Source organism: Canis aureus, chromosome 7 (genome assembly GCF_053574225.1).
Source record: "Canis aureus isolate CA01 chromosome 7, VMU_Caureus_v.1.0, whole genome shotgun sequence".
Taxonomy (NCBI): Eukaryota; Metazoa; Chordata; class Mammalia; order Carnivora; family Canidae; genus Canis; species Canis aureus.
Genome location: NC_135617.1, coordinates 40,735,782 through 40,754,037, shown reverse-complemented (window position 1 = coordinate 40,754,037; position 18,256 = coordinate 40,735,782). Strand labels below are relative to the sequence as shown.

At 36.3% G+C, this 18,256-nt stretch overlaps 1 protein-coding gene across 5 annotated transcripts in view; it reads left to right on the top strand.

Moving 5' to 3' along the window:
- ADGRB3 (adhesion G protein-coupled receptor B3) overlaps nucleotides 1-18,256 on the top strand; it is a 714,356-nt gene that overhangs the window by 505,579 nt on the left and 190,521 nt on the right. The window lies entirely within an intron of this gene.

The following is an 18,256-nucleotide window of genomic DNA, read 5'->3' as shown; positions in this document are numbered from 1 at the left end:
TGAAGTTTCTGTAAGTAATATTGAATTACCCATATCCTACCAAAGTTATTGAAAGAATGCCATCTTGTCCTATCTTATATTTTGTTGCAAAAGTCAGAATTTAATTTAGTCTGCAATTGTTACGAGAATTGATACACAGTTGAACTACAAACTAAATTTATAAAGAACATCATAAACTTTTTTTTTACTTTAAGATAACATTTCAATTTGACGCATTATTATTTTATAACTTTGACCATAGAAATGTGGTATGTCTTAAAGGGAGAGAAGGGGGAGGGTCTATGGGAGAGGAGAGAGAATCCCAAGCAGGCTCCATGTCCAGCATGGATCCTGATGCAGGGTTTGATCTTTTTTTTTTTTTTTAAGATTTTTTAATTTATTTATTCATGAGAGACACACACACACAGAGAGAGAGAGAGAGAGAGAGGCAGAGACACAGGCACAGGGAGAAGCAGGCTCCATGCAGGGAGCCCGACACAGGACTCGATCCCATGCACTGAAGGCAGAGCTAAACCGCTGAGCCACCGGGGCTGCCCAGGGTTTGAACTTATGACCCTGAGATCATGACCTGAGCCAGTCAAGAGCTGGAGGACCAACCAACTGAGCCAGTCAGGCATTCTTTCAGTACCTTTTTCTTATAATGCAATGAGTATCTGCTGTACTAAAAAAAGCATATGGTAGTGTGCAGAGGCAAAAGGATAGTTCCTCTGTAGTCATCCTGTTTAGAGGACAGATATACCTTAACAAGGATAGATAGTGATGGTAGAGGTCACTAGATCAGATTGGTGGATGGATTGAAAAAACAAATATCCACTTATAAATCTTCATTTATAATTTTACAACTGACTACTGAAAATGCAACTTATTTTAAAATATGTAGCCCACATTTAGCAATTATGAGCATAGTTTATTTACCTAGCCTTGTTTTCTTAGCCCATTTCTCTTATTATAAATTTATATTTTACAATGCTGTAGGTTATCTCAAGTAGTGTAATTACAAAGCTTGCTCTAAATAAATACAGCAGGTATGAGGATCTTGCAAGAAGTTTGCAAGTTGAATGTGCTGAAGATGATAGTTTTGACCAGAAATGGAAACAAGATCTTCTGGGGGGAAAAAAACTAAAGGTTAATATTCTGTAACTATTGGTTTCTAATTTAAGATCTTGGGAAGATTCAACCTTGCTTAATGCAGTGGCTCATGAACTTTTTCCTGGGAACTGTGGCCTGCTTAGATGATAGTTTAAAACTGACCTTGAATTAGATTATCATGCGTAGCCTTTGCACTATCATAGCAGCCTTGGGGTCTTTGGCTTGCTAAGTGCAGAAAAATTTAAAATTTGCTAGAAGGCTCTCTGGTGTGCTCTTGAAACCTAATAATTCTACCAGGAAGTCAACTGAAGACGATCATTTAGGCTTCAGGAAGCACTGCAATTTCTGAGTACCATTAATGAAGGAAGTTGACCCTAAGGAAAAACTTTGGATGGATTTTCTTTACCTCTGTTCTCAAGGGGCCCCAGAATGCTGAAATGTCATGAACATTTTACTACTGTTATAGACTGAATTGCTTTGAGACACTCAAAAGTAATTTTCCAAATTTTTATAGTAAGGCCAAGTCTAAAATGATTTCCCTCAAACCATTTTTAGTTCAAGTGTATGTGGGAGGGGAAAATTTTTTTGTTGTTGTTTAAAAAGCCCCTAGATCTATACTCTGAATAACGTGGATTCTAAACTGCATACTTTTAGCTTTCATAGGAAGTGTTCTTTTTCTTTATGCCATATAACTTGTATTTCATCACTTTCAAAAGCCTCTGAACCCTTGCTTTTTCTCTAGCACTCTAATTCCTCAGCCTCTCTTCAGAATAGGCCTGTCTGTCCCTTTGTCTCTCTCAGCAGCACTATTTATTCTCAATCCTCAGATATTTTGTTTAACTCCTATCATAGCCAAGGGATTAAGGGAAGATACAAAGATTCAGAAGCAAAACTTCTACCTAGAAAAGGATGAAGTCTATAGAAGTGCTAAAACATATAAACATTTCACTGTACTATAAAGCAAAGTGTGTTCTCCGCCATAAATCTGCACAGCAAGAGTTGTATGGTAGCCAGAGAAGGGGAAGATGTGACTTCCAGTCCGGAAGGAATCATGTTAAGGCTTTATGGAAGAGAAGGCATGAAGGCAAGAGCTCCAAAAGTAAGTAGGAAGTAGGAGCTGGGTGTGCAGTTAGTGTGTGAGTTGTAGTTCAAGTTTGTTTAAAGATAGAAGTAGTCAAGGTGAAGAGCTCATGTAAGGTAGTCTCTTAGAAGGCAATAATTTTGTTTGTTTGTGTTGGCCAGCAGACATATTATAGGATCCATATATATGGTAATTTTTAGTAGCCACATTCAAAAGTAAAACAAAATTCTAATAATATCTTTCATTTAACCCAGTATATATAAAATGTTAACATTTAACATGTAATCAATATAAAATTATTTATGAAGAGAGATTTCTATTCTTTTTTTCATACTGTGGCTTTGAAATCCAGTGTTGCATTTTATACTTCTAACATATATCAGTTTATATTAGCCATCTTTGAAATGCTGAATAGTCACATAGTGATCCCCATATTGGACAGTGTTACTTCCTGAGTTGATTTTAGTTAGTGAGGATGAGAAATAAAAACAAATAGATTGAACAAAACTAGGAGATAACACTTGTTATGACACGTTGTTTGACTTGGGTTGAAAAATGTGCATAACCCCCCAAAATGACCCACTCAACTTCTCTTCCTGCTCTTGGTAATTATTATGATTGTTAATGAGGTATCCCCAGGGCCTACCCACAGTGCCTTTGCTTAGGGATAACGTAACTCCATTTCTTTTGCTCTAAAGGTGCAGGTGACTTAGACCCAAGCGAATTAGTTTAACCTCCCCCCTGGATATAGTTGTTGATTTAGTTATGACCAGTGAGATTGCAGGAGACATATTTTAGGGTATATAGGAAAGATACTCCCTCTCTCTATTGAGAAAACAACCTGAGATATGTCTGTCTGTCTGTCTGTCTGTCTCTCTGGATGTGAACAAAAAAGTTTTATATAGAGATCTTATATAACTACTCCAAGAGCAAACCTGAAGAAAGAGCAGAGAGACAAAAAGAGAGCCTTTGGTTATATCACTAAACCTTGGAACCTGTCTAACCTGATATCCTGTGGGAGAGACTGCTACCCAGTACACATCTTCTCCTTCTGCCGTGGTAATGGATCTCAATGTGTGATGCTGGCACATTGCCACACAGATTAAATACCATATTTCCTGGTCCCCTTTGAAGTGAGTGATAGCAATATGACTAATTCTGGTCAGATGCAAGGTGAAGATGTTACGTATGACTTCCAGGAAGTCTTCTACTTCATGGTTTCAGCTATGGCAGCTTTCTTGACCATGGTATGATCTTGTAGTTGGAGATTGTGTGTTGACGGTGGTGGAGCAGAAAGATTAGATCCTGAGTTTCTAGTAAGATCATGAGAGACTCCTAATGCTGGGAAATGAACAAAGGGTAGTGGAAGGGAAGACAGACCGGGGGATGGGGTAACTAAATGACGGGCACTGAGGAGGGTACTTGATAGGATGAGCACTGGGTGTTATACTATATGTTGGCAAATCGAACTTCAATTAAAAAAAAAAAAAGATCATGGGGCCTCCATATCACTTTTAACTACCCAAACCTACATTTCTTTTATGTGAATGAGGGGATAAATATCTTTTTCTACAACCACTGATATTTTGTTCTATTATGGAAGGGCTAAAACTCTGTTTAACTATGTCCTTCTTTTGGTGGTGCAGCAGTGACCTAACATAGACAAGATTCCTGCTATCAGGGAATCTATCTCCTATTGGAGGAAAAGAAGGATTAAAACGAGTAAACAAGTGGAAGAGAGACTTTGCAGTAGAAATAGGAGTAATGAGAGGAACTGTCCTTTGCAGTCAGGGAGGCCTCTGTGAGGAGCAGACATTGGAGCTATAGACTATGGGGCAACAAGGAGCCTACCACAGGAGATCTGGTCCAAGCACTCCAAGCAGAAAGAATAGGCAGATGGAGTGGCCTAGGATGAAAACGAAAAGGATGCCAGTGTGCCTGGAATGAATGGACTGTTTCAGGCAGGATCCAGATCAGACACGACCCTCTAGACCAGGAGAACTATTTGAATTATCTTCTAGGAGAACTAGGAAGCACTGGATAATTTTTTAAACATAATAAATCAATGGTCTGGGTCCTTAATTTTTTTTTTAAATTTTCTTACTAATTTATATTCTTATGATCACTTACTGGATAAAACAGAACAATTATTTGCAGTAGAAAGTGAGGAATAATGGTAACTTGGACTAAGAAGGTAGCACTATACATGAAAATAGACATGTATTTTTATTTGATTAATCATTAAGGAAATGAAAGGGATATTCCAACAGTTAATTTACCTTGTAGCATTATTTTTTGTTTTTTGTTTTTTTTTTCTATCTGATTGTAGGTCATTGCTATTCTTTGTCCTTATCTATAGGACTGAGGAGGACCTAGAAAGAGGGAGAGAAATCCTGAAAAAATAATGTCAGGTGGATAGAAAAGGTCAGGGAATGGAAAAATGTGCTAGTCAGGAGAAAGCCTAAGGATGCAGAGCAAAGGAAACAATGTTGGGAGCACCCTGGAAGTTTTCATGACCCCTAGATGAAAGAGGATAAAGCATAAAGTAAGGGGATACGTGGAGGAATGGGAATGTGCTCACTCCAAAGCTTCACCTAAGCTCGACTTGGAGAAAATACTTTAGCTGATAGGATAATGTTTTCAGAGAATGAGAGAATGGGATTTTTTTAATCACTTACTGGTAAATAATAAAGCTCTCATTTTAAATGAAATGGCTCATTTAATTTTGATGTTTTATTCTATATAATATATATCCTTCATGTTACTCTTCCTTTGTAATATTCTTATTTTGCAAAGGTAATACTACATTTGGTAGTCTTATAGATTGAGTTCCTAAACTCATTTTTTTGTTTAAATGATTTTCTAAAAACTTTTAAAGGTAGTAGGTATACATTATAAAAAATATCTAAGATGTAAAGATGTGCAGAGTTGAAATATCCATAATTCCATTAGCTAATAGGTAAATTTCCTTTAAATTTTTTGAAGATTTTTATAGAGTTGATATTGTACCATTTTTAAAAAATTGTTTCCTTTGTTTCATAGACATTATCAATGAATATAGTCCAATGTTTTAAAAATATTTTCGTTAAGGAACTTTTAAGGAAATGTATCTCATCAAATATTTTTAAATTTGAATATTTAACAAATATTTTAATTGCATGGTCACTGCATAGTTTTCTTATCACTGAATATTTAAATTATTTTCAATTTTTCCCTATAATAAATAATATTGTGATAATTATCTTTTCCCATAAATCTCTATCTTCATTTTAATACTATCTCCTTAAGTTTGATTCCCAAAAGAACTATTAAACATGTAGACATTTTAAGCCTCTATTGGAATCATTAACTCTGTGTTTTTCCTCCCTTTTTAAGTTTGGCTAATAGCTAATTCCTATAAATTCTGTTTCTGTTCTGGGCCTCAAAGCAAGCCTACCTCCCCATTCCTACTGCCGTGCTGTAGACAAGACTTGAATGACAGGTGTATCATAATGCCCGCAGTGGTCTCCACTCTGGACTGCCTAATTCTTCCTCTCCCCACTCAAATCAGTCCTATGTATACACTACTGTTAGAACAACCTTTCTCAAACATTGTCCCTGATACCACTTCTCTGCTCAGAAACCTTCATAGTGGCTCAGCACTGACTACTTAACTAAATAAAAACACCTCATCCTGACAATCAAAAACCAAGTGTAACCTGCTAGATTTTCCAGTATTCTTGCCAGGTCTCCTCTCTCCAGCCTGTATTTGAAACATGCACGGTCTGTTATGTCTCACTTCCCTCAAGAACTGTGAAGAATCTGAGATTTCCCCTACTTGCAGTCTATTAAGTTAGCCCAGTGGTTTCATGGATGCTGGTAGATAGCATGAGATGAGACTCCTGGAACAGAGACAAAAGATAGTTTGTTATTCAATGCAAAAACAGGAGCCAGAGTATCAGCGTTTTTTGTGCCAGTTCTTCAAGTTCCACTTCACACAGGTTGACAGAAAGGGAGTGGGACAATACCAGTACTCACGGTGGGTTGTAAATGAACACTAAGCTCAGAAAAATGGAATCTTCTATAATTAACAGGGAGAATTTCCATCCCTTGCTCTAAAGGGGTATACTATCTGTATCTTGGCATAGATTCTAGAAAAAAATGTCAGTCAGTGACTTGCTCCAAAGATGTGGAAAAAATGTGATAGACCTATGAATAATGATTCCCAACAACTCCCAGATTCTTCTTTTCTGCCTAGAATGCCATCTTTTTCAGCTTTGTTTTATAAATAATCTATCAGCAAAGGCCATTTAAAACTATTTGCCTTGAAACTGCAGTCATGTAGCCAGAAACAGAGCTGCCCCCTCTTTTTTGAATGTCCATACCGCTGTTTTTGTACTTGTTTACCTTATTCTTTTTTTTTTTACTCTAGTACTTTAGTAAACTAGATTTTCTGTAGTCAAAACATTCATAATTTCTTATATTTAGAGACAATATCGCTTGACATTGTGTTTCCATTAATATCTGGAGGAGATATACAATAAACAAATTCTTCAATATCCAGTGATTCCAGTAGGAGGGCTTTCATGGAAGATGTCTATCACAGAAATTGGCTCATGAGATTTTCTAATCTCTGTGCTCTTGGCTTGAAAATATGGAAAGAATCAAGTATTTGGCAGCAAGCAAGGACTAACAATGAAAAGATACACACAGATGCACACATAAGGCAGGAGGGATCTTAAAACAACATGTGTCAGAGTCATGAGTAATTCAGCATCTCTAAGCTACGACAATAGAGAAAAGTTGCAGAGTAGAGTTTGAAGAAGCAGCTAATAGTGGGAAGATAAGCATAGAGTTGCATATGGAAGCAGAAATCTACCTAAGGAATCTCAAGCTAAGATACTACTGCTGAGGAACCTAGCTGCCTTGGATTCTGAAGCACTGACCTTCAAGTTGGTATTTCAGTGATGTTCTTGGTGCTTCGCTATTTGGTTCTTCCTACTTGACCTGGGACTCTTCTTGTTTGCAAGTTATTTTCCCCCTTAGTCTTTCAAAACCACCATTATCCTCCACATTATTTTAGGCATTTTAGGCAACCAGAGTGAATCACTGCCCCTTACAATTGGAAGAGTCTAGCAAAGAAATTAATTGGATAGCACAAACCCGTAAGTAGTAGTATGCTAGGAAATGTTTAACAACGGACTCTTAGGAGGAAAAAAGACCGTAATTGGTAGTATTTGCCAATTTTGATGGCATAAATACTCCTACCATGACTTATTTCAAGCTACCGACATGTTTAAGAATAGTACAGAATCAGGAAAGTACATATGACTGGTTCTCTTGAGACTAAAATGACTCCAGCAAACTAGATTGAAAAACTAAAGCATACAGATCTTGTTCTTTTTTAAATCTTTCCTTTTAAAAGTCAGTGAACATGTTCTGAGTTATTACTTTAAAAATCTGATATTAGATGGGGGGCAATGGCTGGCTCAGGCTGCAGAGCTTTCAACTTTTATGCGTTTTTTCAGAGAGGGAGCAGGGGAGGGGCAATAGAAGAGGGAGAGACTCTTAAGCAGGCCCCACCCCAGCACATAGGGCTCCATCTCACAAATCCTGAGATCATGACCTGAGCTGAAATCGAGTCAAAGGCTTAACTAGCTGAACTATTCAGGTACCCTGAGCATGTGATTTGATCTCTGGGTTGTGAGTTCAAGCCCCATGTTGAGCAGAGCTAATTTAAAAAGAAAAAAATCTGATATTTCTATTACATGAATGTTTACCCTTTCCACCCCATCATTTTATACCACTTATAGGACATTTGAACTCCCCTGTAAAATATTATTATGTTTTTATTTTTCTCTCACCATATGTACCCTACTTTTGCCATAGTTTTGGTTAAATTTGAAATCACTTAGCACATTTTGAATTGTTACATTATAAAAACTGCTCGACTTTCAAATTGAAAGACTTCAAATGAAACAAGAAAACCCATAAGTACTTCAGAGCCTTAAAACTGTCCTACATTATACATGGTGATTTGAAATTATTGTGGTACTTTCCTTTTGGTTATAAGTACTTCTAAGTAGTGGGGAGTCTGAACTTACAAAGTAGAAAATAATTTAAAATTATTGGAGTGCTTCACATTTTTAGGAGACCTTCATTCTTTCAAATTGGAATTCCAATTTGCGAAGTGCTTCAGTAAGTTTAAATTGCTGAATGCAGTGGACTCAAGATTCTGGTACAGAGCTCTTTACCAAAGTACTTATTATACATTAAAATCATTCAGTAAATTCTAAGAGGACATGGCCAGATTATTAATTTATTTTTACCCTCAATCTGCAATTAAAAACTTAAAATGATATATGTGAAGAATAAAAGTAGATCCACATTTTAATCATAAATGTTAACTCATCTTTACATCTTGATTCCTCTATGATAAAGAAGTTCATATTAGACTTTCTGAAACACTATGTACTTGAAAAGATGTGCATGAAGATAAGTTTCATAGGTCTGAGTAAACTCATTTTTATGGAAAACATTCTAATATTATTTCTTGTGCCTTATGGAAAGGACAATACAAATAAATTATGACCTTAATCTTTTGTATATTATGGTAAGTTATTATGATATTAATTAGCACAGCAGGTTTATTCCAGTTGAAGTAAAAATAAATTTACAAAAGCTAATGTAGTAACTCTAGAAAATGTTAAAATATGTAGGCAAAAGAGTAAAGCTTTTTTTTTATCTTAATAAATCAAATAACAACGGAGGCTGGTGGCCATGACAGTTTATGTTTGCACATAAAGAAATGGATTCAACAATTTCAAAGCACTTCCACCTCCTTATAGCCTTAGCAAATCATGACTGAAGTCATGACTCTTTGTAGGTCCATCCATTACGAAGAAATGAGTGCCTGTCTGTTGGCTTCTAATGTCATTTCCATCACTTGGTACATATGTTTCCTAAATGCTATAAGAAACAAACAGATGAATCCCACAGTTTGCCTTTTATCCTATAACTTGGGGAGGGGGGTGTAGAAGTAAATTTCCTTCCCTCTAACCTAAATAAAACAAGTTATCACCATCATAGCTACTACCACTACCAACAAAATAAAGCGTAACAAACAAGAAACAAGAAAAAAGCAAGGTGGAATACATCACTAATCTGTATGTACATTAGTTGTACATAAAGTTTAGTAATTTTCTGTCATGGAATTTGCCATCCTAAAACATCCAAAATAAAATCCAAAAGCAGCATTATTTTTATTTTTAAAATTATAAACTAGTTTGACATTATCTCCCTGCTGGAGGAATTTGACCTTTTAAAATATTTTATCTTATTGGCTTCTTAAAAAAAAAATGCATACACATCTGTGAAAAGAATAGAAGTTACTTTCATGTAAACTAGAAAAACAACTCCATAATGAAGGAAAAATGTTCTGAAAAAGTTCCTTGTTATCCTAAATACACAATTTTCATGGGGCATATTTGTTGGGGCAGAAAATAATATGCCCTAAAACTTACTTGATAATTACTTAATAATCATTTTTAAAATGTCTAATTTTAAAGTTTTAAATTACTATTCTTAATTTTTTTTTTTAAGTAGGCTTCACACCCAGTGTGGATCCCAACACAGGGCTCATACTCACAACCCTGAGAATGAAACCTGAGCTGAGATTGAGTCAGACCCTTAACTGACTGAGCCACCCAGGTTCCTCTTAAAGTTTTAAATTAGTTTTTTTTTTAATATTTTTATTTATTTATTCATGAGAGACACAGAGAGAGAGGCAGAGACACAGGCAGAGGGAGAAGCAGGCTCAATGCAGGGAGCCTGATGTGGGACTCAATCCCAGGTCTCCAGGACCAGGCACTGGACCGAAGGCAGCGCTAAACCGCTGAGCCACCCTAAATTCGTTTTTTTAAAGATTTTATTTATTTATTCATAAGAGACACACAGAAAGAGGCAGAGACACAGGCAGAGGGAGAAGCAGGCTCCATACAGGGAGCCTGATGTGGACTCAATCCCGGAACTCTGGGATCACGACCTGAGCCAAAGGCAGACGTCTGCTCAACTGCTGAGACACCCAGGTGTCCCTAAAGTTTTAAATTATTAAAATACAATGGACAGAAAAGTATGTTCTCTGTATGATGGGTTTTTTCTGGGGTTTGTTTTGTTTTGTTTTACTTTTTAATTAAGCACAGGAAGCCACCTACACATATACACACGTGGAATTAGACTTCACAAAGAATCTAATGTGTTAAAGAGTTCACATCCTTACTTTATTTTACTTTTTAATATTACATAAATTATTTTATGATCTAAAATGGCATTAGCCAGTTTACAGGAAATGCTTCCTTAACATACGGAAAGTGACACATACAGAAGAACATAGGCAATAAGTGTGCCTTCACTTATAATGCCATTTTGAAAGCTAAATTTAATGAAAATACAAAAAGTTGTACTATACATATAGCCTCCCTCATCTAATATTGATAAAGTGCATAGGACCTGTCAAGAATAAAGACTGTAGCATGGGATCCCTGGGTGGCGCAGCGGTTTGGCGCCTGCCTTTGGCCCAGGGCGCGATCCTGGAGACCCAGGATCGAATCCCACATCGGGCTCCCAGTCCATGGAGCCTGCTTCTCCCTCTGCCTGTGTCTCTGCCTCTCTCTCTCTCTGTGACTATGATAAATAAATAAAAATTAAAAAAAAAAAGACTGTAGCATGAAAACTCATCTTACAGATTTACAGACTTTTATTCACTGATACGTTAAAAGGTTTGATGGTAGCTCCTTTAGCCACAGGACTGCTAAGAGAGTATATAAGCCCTTCCACACCTTTCATGAACGAAAAACTACTATATAACCCAAGCACCAGATTAGACCAGATCCAGGAACATTTTCAGCACAGAACAGAACATGGCATATTGGTATAAGGAGCAGGGTTTTCTTTCTTAGAATTTCTGCTTTCCTTTTATCTGCCACTATTCACACTGTATGCTCTCTGAATAGCAAAATGCTTTCTGAACTTTTAAAGGACCTCACTCATTTTTATCACTTCTTTTACAAGGAGCATATGTTGATCTTATTTCAGGAGGCTCTATTTAGGTTTCTATTCATGTAATTGAAGGAAATAAAATATGTGTATGTGTCTTATCTCTCAAAAGCAGAACCTACTTATCATTGACTTTTAAGTTGCAAAGAATACAAGATGACTTCTGTATGCTCTGAGAAGCAATTAGCATATTGTGGATTCCCAAATGTTAAATGACAGCCTTATACAAGAATCTGGCATCTGATGCATTTTGAATTTATATTTCCAATAAAATGTCTCTGTGTTAAGGAGTCTGTTTTTTAGTAGCAAACATACCAACTCAGAGTTCAAAAGGACCAAAGTAATGAAACTGAGTAAAAGAAGGGAAGTCAGAATTCTAGTTTTTAAAATACACTTGCTAAGTGTGAGTGTGTGTGTACATTTTTTAAAAAACAAAGTGATGCTATTACCAATCGCTTTGGCCCCTAATCCTATGGATACTCACAGCAAAATGTTCTTTAAGCAGACATGAAGCTGAATTGATTTGTCAATGTCCAAGTTCAGCTGTGAGATAATAATAATTAGAATGGTAAAAGTAACATTTGAAATGTGATTTTTTTCCCCTGAAATTAGAAGGGAGGAGTCAAAAACAATACTTATTTCTTCATAGGATTTATACTGCTTTGTGTTTTTGCAATGTGTGTGGCCTGTATGATAAGCGGGGGAATGGGACAAGGGAGTGTCATTTTCTCAAGAGAAAATGAAATCATTTTTGCCTTTAATATCGTTCTAGGTAATTTAAATAACAATTTTAAAACTAAAAAATATATCATATTTATCCATAATGTTGGATCTGAAGCCTTATGGGTCAGAGAAGTTTTTCACCGGATATGAGGCTTCGGGCAATAATAGCTGCTGTAATTTCTCTGAGACTGACTGGTGATCTACTAAAAGTATAGGAGAGCATATGTATAATGATTGTTTCTGACGGAACTAATTAACAATAACCTGTATTAGATCAGGTCTTTATTGAATGATATTTTTATCTTGAAAGGGAAATTATGTGACTCGTGTAACATTCAAATTCAGACAGTGATGTACCATCAATAGTAACTTCTTGTAGCACCATTCACATTAAGACTTATCATCCTCTTTGAAGTTGTTACCTGATGAGTTTTGTTTCCTGTAGCTTAGCCAATTTAAAAGCAGAATGAAAATTAGTTACTTCAGTTTCAGCACAAATCAAAGAGAGACATTGTCTAGGCAAATGTTCTACATACAGGAACTTTGAAATTCTACATACAGGAACTTTGAAAAGCCCACCTTTGTATGAAGCTTCCACTGCTTCTGACAAAGGTGGTTCTTGAAAGGAGATTGAAGGCACAGTGAATGTGAAAGGGAGTCACAGCTAGATATACTGAATGAGCCAGCATTGGCTGGTCACCAAGTTCTGCTTCGTCCAGAGAGTCCTGAAATCAGCAAAAGTAAAAGGACCCGGAGGCTGTCAAGTCCCTTTAGTTTGGGGTCATTCAAGGAATGAACGATTTTGTGGCTTGTCTGAGTGATGACTAAGTTGGTGATAAACTAAGGATACTGGTTCTTTGCAGAAATGATGTTGAGGCGTGGTTTCTTTTTAAGAGGATTCTTTCTAAAATATTTGTATTTTCAGATAGCTAATAATGTATTTATTATCACCTTGATCTAAATGTGGTGGGAGAATGGAGTGATATTGTCATTTTAATAAAACTATGAGGTTGTTTTCTAAGGTTCAAAAAAATAAATATGTAAAATAATAATTACACAGGAAAAGGAATACTCTCCATATAATGCCTTTTGCTCTGGGAACTATTACCCAAGAAATATTTGAAGGGCATTTTTACTACATCTCGCTCCTGGAGTCTCTTTTTACTAGGTTACAATTCATGACTTTTCACAACTAATACAATTTTTTGGCCATTATATGTCCAAGGCTTTAATATTTAAAAACATAAACTCATTTTAAAATATCTATGTGTCTGAGATTAATCATTTAAATTTATCTTAATTACAACAGACACATTTGGGATGTGTATATCTGGATAAATCATTTGTCTCCATTTATCCTTATTGGACTGAACAAGTAACTGAAATTGAATTATAAATGCCTCTTCAGGGGATCCCTGGGTGGCTCAGCGGTTTAGCACCTGCCTTGAGCCCAGGGCGTGATCCTGGAGTCCCAGGATTGAGTCCCACATTGGACTCCCTGCATGGAGCCTGCTTCTCCCTCTGCCTGTGTCTCTGCCTCTCTCTCTCTCTCTCTCTCTGTCTCTCTCTCTGTGTGTGTCTTTCATGAATAAATAAATAAAATCTTTAAAAAAAAATGAAGTAAAAGATTTTAAAACTGAATAGAACAGGAAGTAGTTTCATGTTCTTGCTGCGCATAGTCATTCTATGAAATGATATCCATTAAAATTAGCATCATTTCTTCTGGAACAGTCTGTGTACTATACAGTTCTATAGTTTGAGAATAACATTTGAATGTCAGAAATTTACAAATAATATTATTTTCTGCAGTGGAGTCAGAATTGAGACATGAATGGTTCATCAGTATTTGACCCTATACTTGGGTGTTAATTCCTATGGGAACTAGTCACCTAAAAATGATTATCTGTTCAAGTATATGTTGATGTTTGCATATGCACCAGCCCTTTCTGTCCTTAGAATTCTTACCACTGTTTATCCAAAGTGGTGCTGTTTCATATTAAAGATTTTGTAGCAACAGTGAAAGATTTCAGGATTTACTATTGACTCAGCACAAGAAGAGGCATAAAGACCTTTCATTGCTTTATTAGGAATGTTATTAATGTGACTGCAACTGGAGTTAACACATATTAATATTCACATTCATTTTGTGAAAAAGAATCCTGTCTGGTAAAAGTATCATTTAGTTCAATATTATTCTCCTTAGAGAATCTCTCAGAATTAAAATAGACACATCTATTATAATTTAGGCCAATTTTTGCTAAAGTGACTCAGCATTGACCTTAGATTGCTCATCAATAAAAGCCTAGTCTCTTTACTTTGTAAGATACATACAGCACATTGAATCTTGTTTACTAATAGCATCTAATCTTATTTTAGGAAAGAGAGATCCTTTACAGAACGGAACTATGACAATGTTTTGTATTTGTACAATGCTATTGAGTTTACAAAACACTTTCATATACTTAATTCCATCTGATTCTCTCAACAAATATTGCTTCCCCCTTGGAAGTGAAATAGTAGTCTCTAGATATTAAGAATCTTATTTAAGATTATATGTAGTGGTGAATCTGAGACTGGAACCTGTGGCTTCTCACTCCTAGGTCAGTATTTTTTTCACTCCACCTTGCTGCATTGAAAGCAACAACATGCACTTACAGGACCACTGTGAGTGACTGTTCTTTATCTAAGTCTAGAAAAAGGAATTAGAAACTAGGTTGAGGGGAGTGAGGGAAGGACAGCTTGGTAGGCAAGATCCTGGTGATATAGCAGTCCTTAGCTTTAATCTTAGTCTTGTGGTTTTTGGCCTATCAGTTCTGTCATTTACAGTAGAAAATGATAAAATGGTTTTAAAACTTGGAGTCTTTCAGTGGTTTATCAACTGGTTTGTATGTGTAATGCTGACCTCTTTTTAGGAGATCTTACTTATAATTTGAAATACTTAACTTATATTTTACTTCATAGTCTTTTATTTATTAAACAAATTTTAGAGGGCCTATTATGTTCCACATTAAGGTAAGTAGGAGGGATACAACAGTGAACAATACAAAAACATTCCCTGCCCACTGAGAGCTTTTATTTACATGGATTTATCATACTTTTTCACTGCTGACTACAACATTTTGCTACAAATACAGTTATTTGGGGGAGGAAGCATATGCTTGGGTAAGTTACTATTTTCCTAGAATTTTTGGAGGAAACTGATATTGATGGTTATTCCTTTCCTTATATTTCAGTATCATGAGTTCAAATCATCAAGTTACCTTAAACCAGATTCTTTCTACTTTTAAATCAAGACTTCAATTTACTCTCTGAGATTCTTGTGTGAGATAATCTGCCATATTTTCATCAAGCTCCCACCCCATCCACAGCCAATTACGCTCTCCAGGTCTTGTCATGTCTTCCTCTGACTCAGCATTCCATCTTCTGCTGGCTCCTCTCTTCTCAGAGCTAGGCAGGCAGGCCATGTGGTCACCTCACTAGATTGCAGGTACTTGCCACCATGAAAAAATACTTGAAATAAAAGCTATATTCTGTGATTTATTTAGTCCTCTGCATTTGTTGTCTCAATGAGAAAGGATTTTGTGAAGGGAAATAACATCCATTACTGAATACAGATGTGCTTCATTCAGTATCTATACATTTTCTCAGGCCTCTCTTCTCAGCTCAGTCTTATACAAAATCAGGGAAGGAAAAGAGAAAGAGAGAGAATGTGTGTGTGTGTGTGTGTGTGTGTGTGTGAACACTGGAGACATCAAGATGCTTAGGACTAAGAGAAATAGAGTTAGTTCACCTTTCCTGACACCATGACCCAATAGTAGAACACACTACAGAAGGAGCATCATGGCATAGAAAGAACATGGCATGTGTAGTCAGAGCATGAGCACCTGAGCTCTGCCACTGACTAGCTGTCTGATCTTTGCAAAACTATTTAACACTCTGAATCTTAATGTTCTTACCTACAGAGCAAAATACTAACCTACTTTGAATATGTCAGAGGATTGCCCTATGAATTACAGGACAAGAAGTGCCATGTGAACTCTGAAATATAGCATCTATTAAGATGACATTGTTTCAGGAGTTGACCCATGGGAAGCCCAAGTCCAGTCTCCTAGGGGGAAAAAAATAGAGCCAGGAAAATTGATGAAGCTCTTGTTCATTCCAGTACCTGATACATGGTACTCATTTTCCTTTTTCCAATTACCATTTTTCCTCCATCCTTCTTCTCCATCCACTGTGTGCATTTTCATTTCCATAATGTTCCTTCTCCCTGTCTTTCTCATCCTTATTGCTTCTCTTTGTAAACTATTAAGTTCCATTTTGAAATTTCTCTTTCTTACTTTTCCATTTACCACAGGAGTTGCCATAAATTTCCAAGACAAAATAAGCTTGGATTCATTTTAATTTTTTAAAAAGGTAAGGTGTATGACAGATGGTGAAGGAAATGGGAGAGAAACTTACTCAAAATCAGAGAACTATGGGAGACAGCATCTCTAGATAGACTGGGATGGAAGTACATGGTGTTTTATTGAACTGGGCCTTAGACAGCAGTTAATACAGTGTTCCATGCTTCTCAGGGGGCTTATATATGTCAAGTGATGCTGATACTGACTGGGCTAGACCATTATGGAGAAGGCTTTTATCTCTGAGGCTGGATGCTATAACTAGCTCCTCTACAGGTTTTCCAGAAGCTTGGTAGAATTTTTTAATGTCTTTCTAATTCCTTCCTGACAAAGGCATAGTTTGGCAGCTTAAGGTAAATAGGTGAATTAGCCCTGAGTTCTATTCTCTGTTGCCCAAAAGATTTTTTTGTTGTATGAGAATGAATCTGAATGTTAGATGCATTGGCTTCTAGACCTGGTTGTGCTATTTATGAGTCATATGATTGTAATCAAATCACTTACTCTCTAAACATTGCTAGAGAGATTTTGATGCTCAGAAATAGAGTTTTATATTATTAGAACCTATAGTGCTTGTTGTTTGAGTGGAGTTTCTGGGTCTACACAGCCTGGCCTTGAGATCAAATCTATACTTGTTGGCTGTGTGGACTTGGGCACTTAGTATCTCTTACCTCATTTCAGCAAAGTATAATAGTAGATTATGAGATGTTAATATGCTAATACATTGTAAAGAGCTGAGAGCAATGCCTGGCATTTGGCAGGTACTCAGTAAATATTAGTTGCTAGTGTTTTTCATTTATTAAGTAGACAAATGGCTAGATTTCATGGTCAGATATGGGGGGGTCTTTTTAGATAAGTTAGAGTTGGCAGACACATTGGTCCCACTGTGTTTGAGTGGTAATGGATCTGGAGAGAAAGACAGAAAGATACCCCATATATCCTAGAAGTTAACAGACAAGCCTTCCCATGCGTACCTACTTTTTACTGGATCCTTGTTGGAAAAATTGGACTTGAATCCTTTCAGTATTTGGAGTTTCATTAATGGAAATATTTCCAAGCTGTACAAATTGCAGAAGGTACTCTAAAGTTTAAGAGATTGACTGGATCTTCATTGTGCATGAAGCAATTGGAAGCCCTAATTTTACTCATTATTCTGCTACTCTTCTATCCACACGTTCTCCTAACTTCCTGTCAGGGAGGTTAAGGTTTCATTTATTATTTTTACATTTGAATAAACCAATACACGAAGAGCCTTTATATATACAAGACCAGACAACACCAGACTGAGCAGAGTACTAGCTGTATTCGCAGTCCCTTTTTCTCTCCCTGGCTTATACTGTCTTTCTAAAACATCAATTTAAATAAACTTTTTTTTTTCTTTATGCTTGACCAAAGCATAAATATGTCACAAGGTTTTATTTATCTTTTGATATTTGGAGTTTAGGAAACAACTATTGATTTCAAAGGAAAAATGAATATTACTAAAAGTTGTACTACCCAGAGAATCTCAAATTACTTTTAAACAGAGGTTTCCATTCATTGTATGATGTGTATGTTATAATACACAAGTGCATAACCTCTTAAGCTTTTGTATAACAAAAATTTTTCCCTTGCCAATTGTATGTGAATTAAAGTCCTAACTAGAGTTCTATGTAATAATTGAGTCATCATACTGGTCTCCATAAAATGTTAAACAGGTCAACCTAATTGCATTAGTTCATTAGGGCTGTGGTAACAAAATACCACAGGCTAGTTGACTTAAACAACAGACAGTTATTTTTTCACAATTCTGGAGGCTGGAAGTTCAAGATCAGGGGTAAGCAGATTTGGTTTCTCCTGGGGCCTCTCTCCCTGGCTAGTAAACAGAGCCTTCTCACTGTGTCCTCACATAGTCTTTCCTGTGTGCATGCGTGCAAATACATACTGGTATACA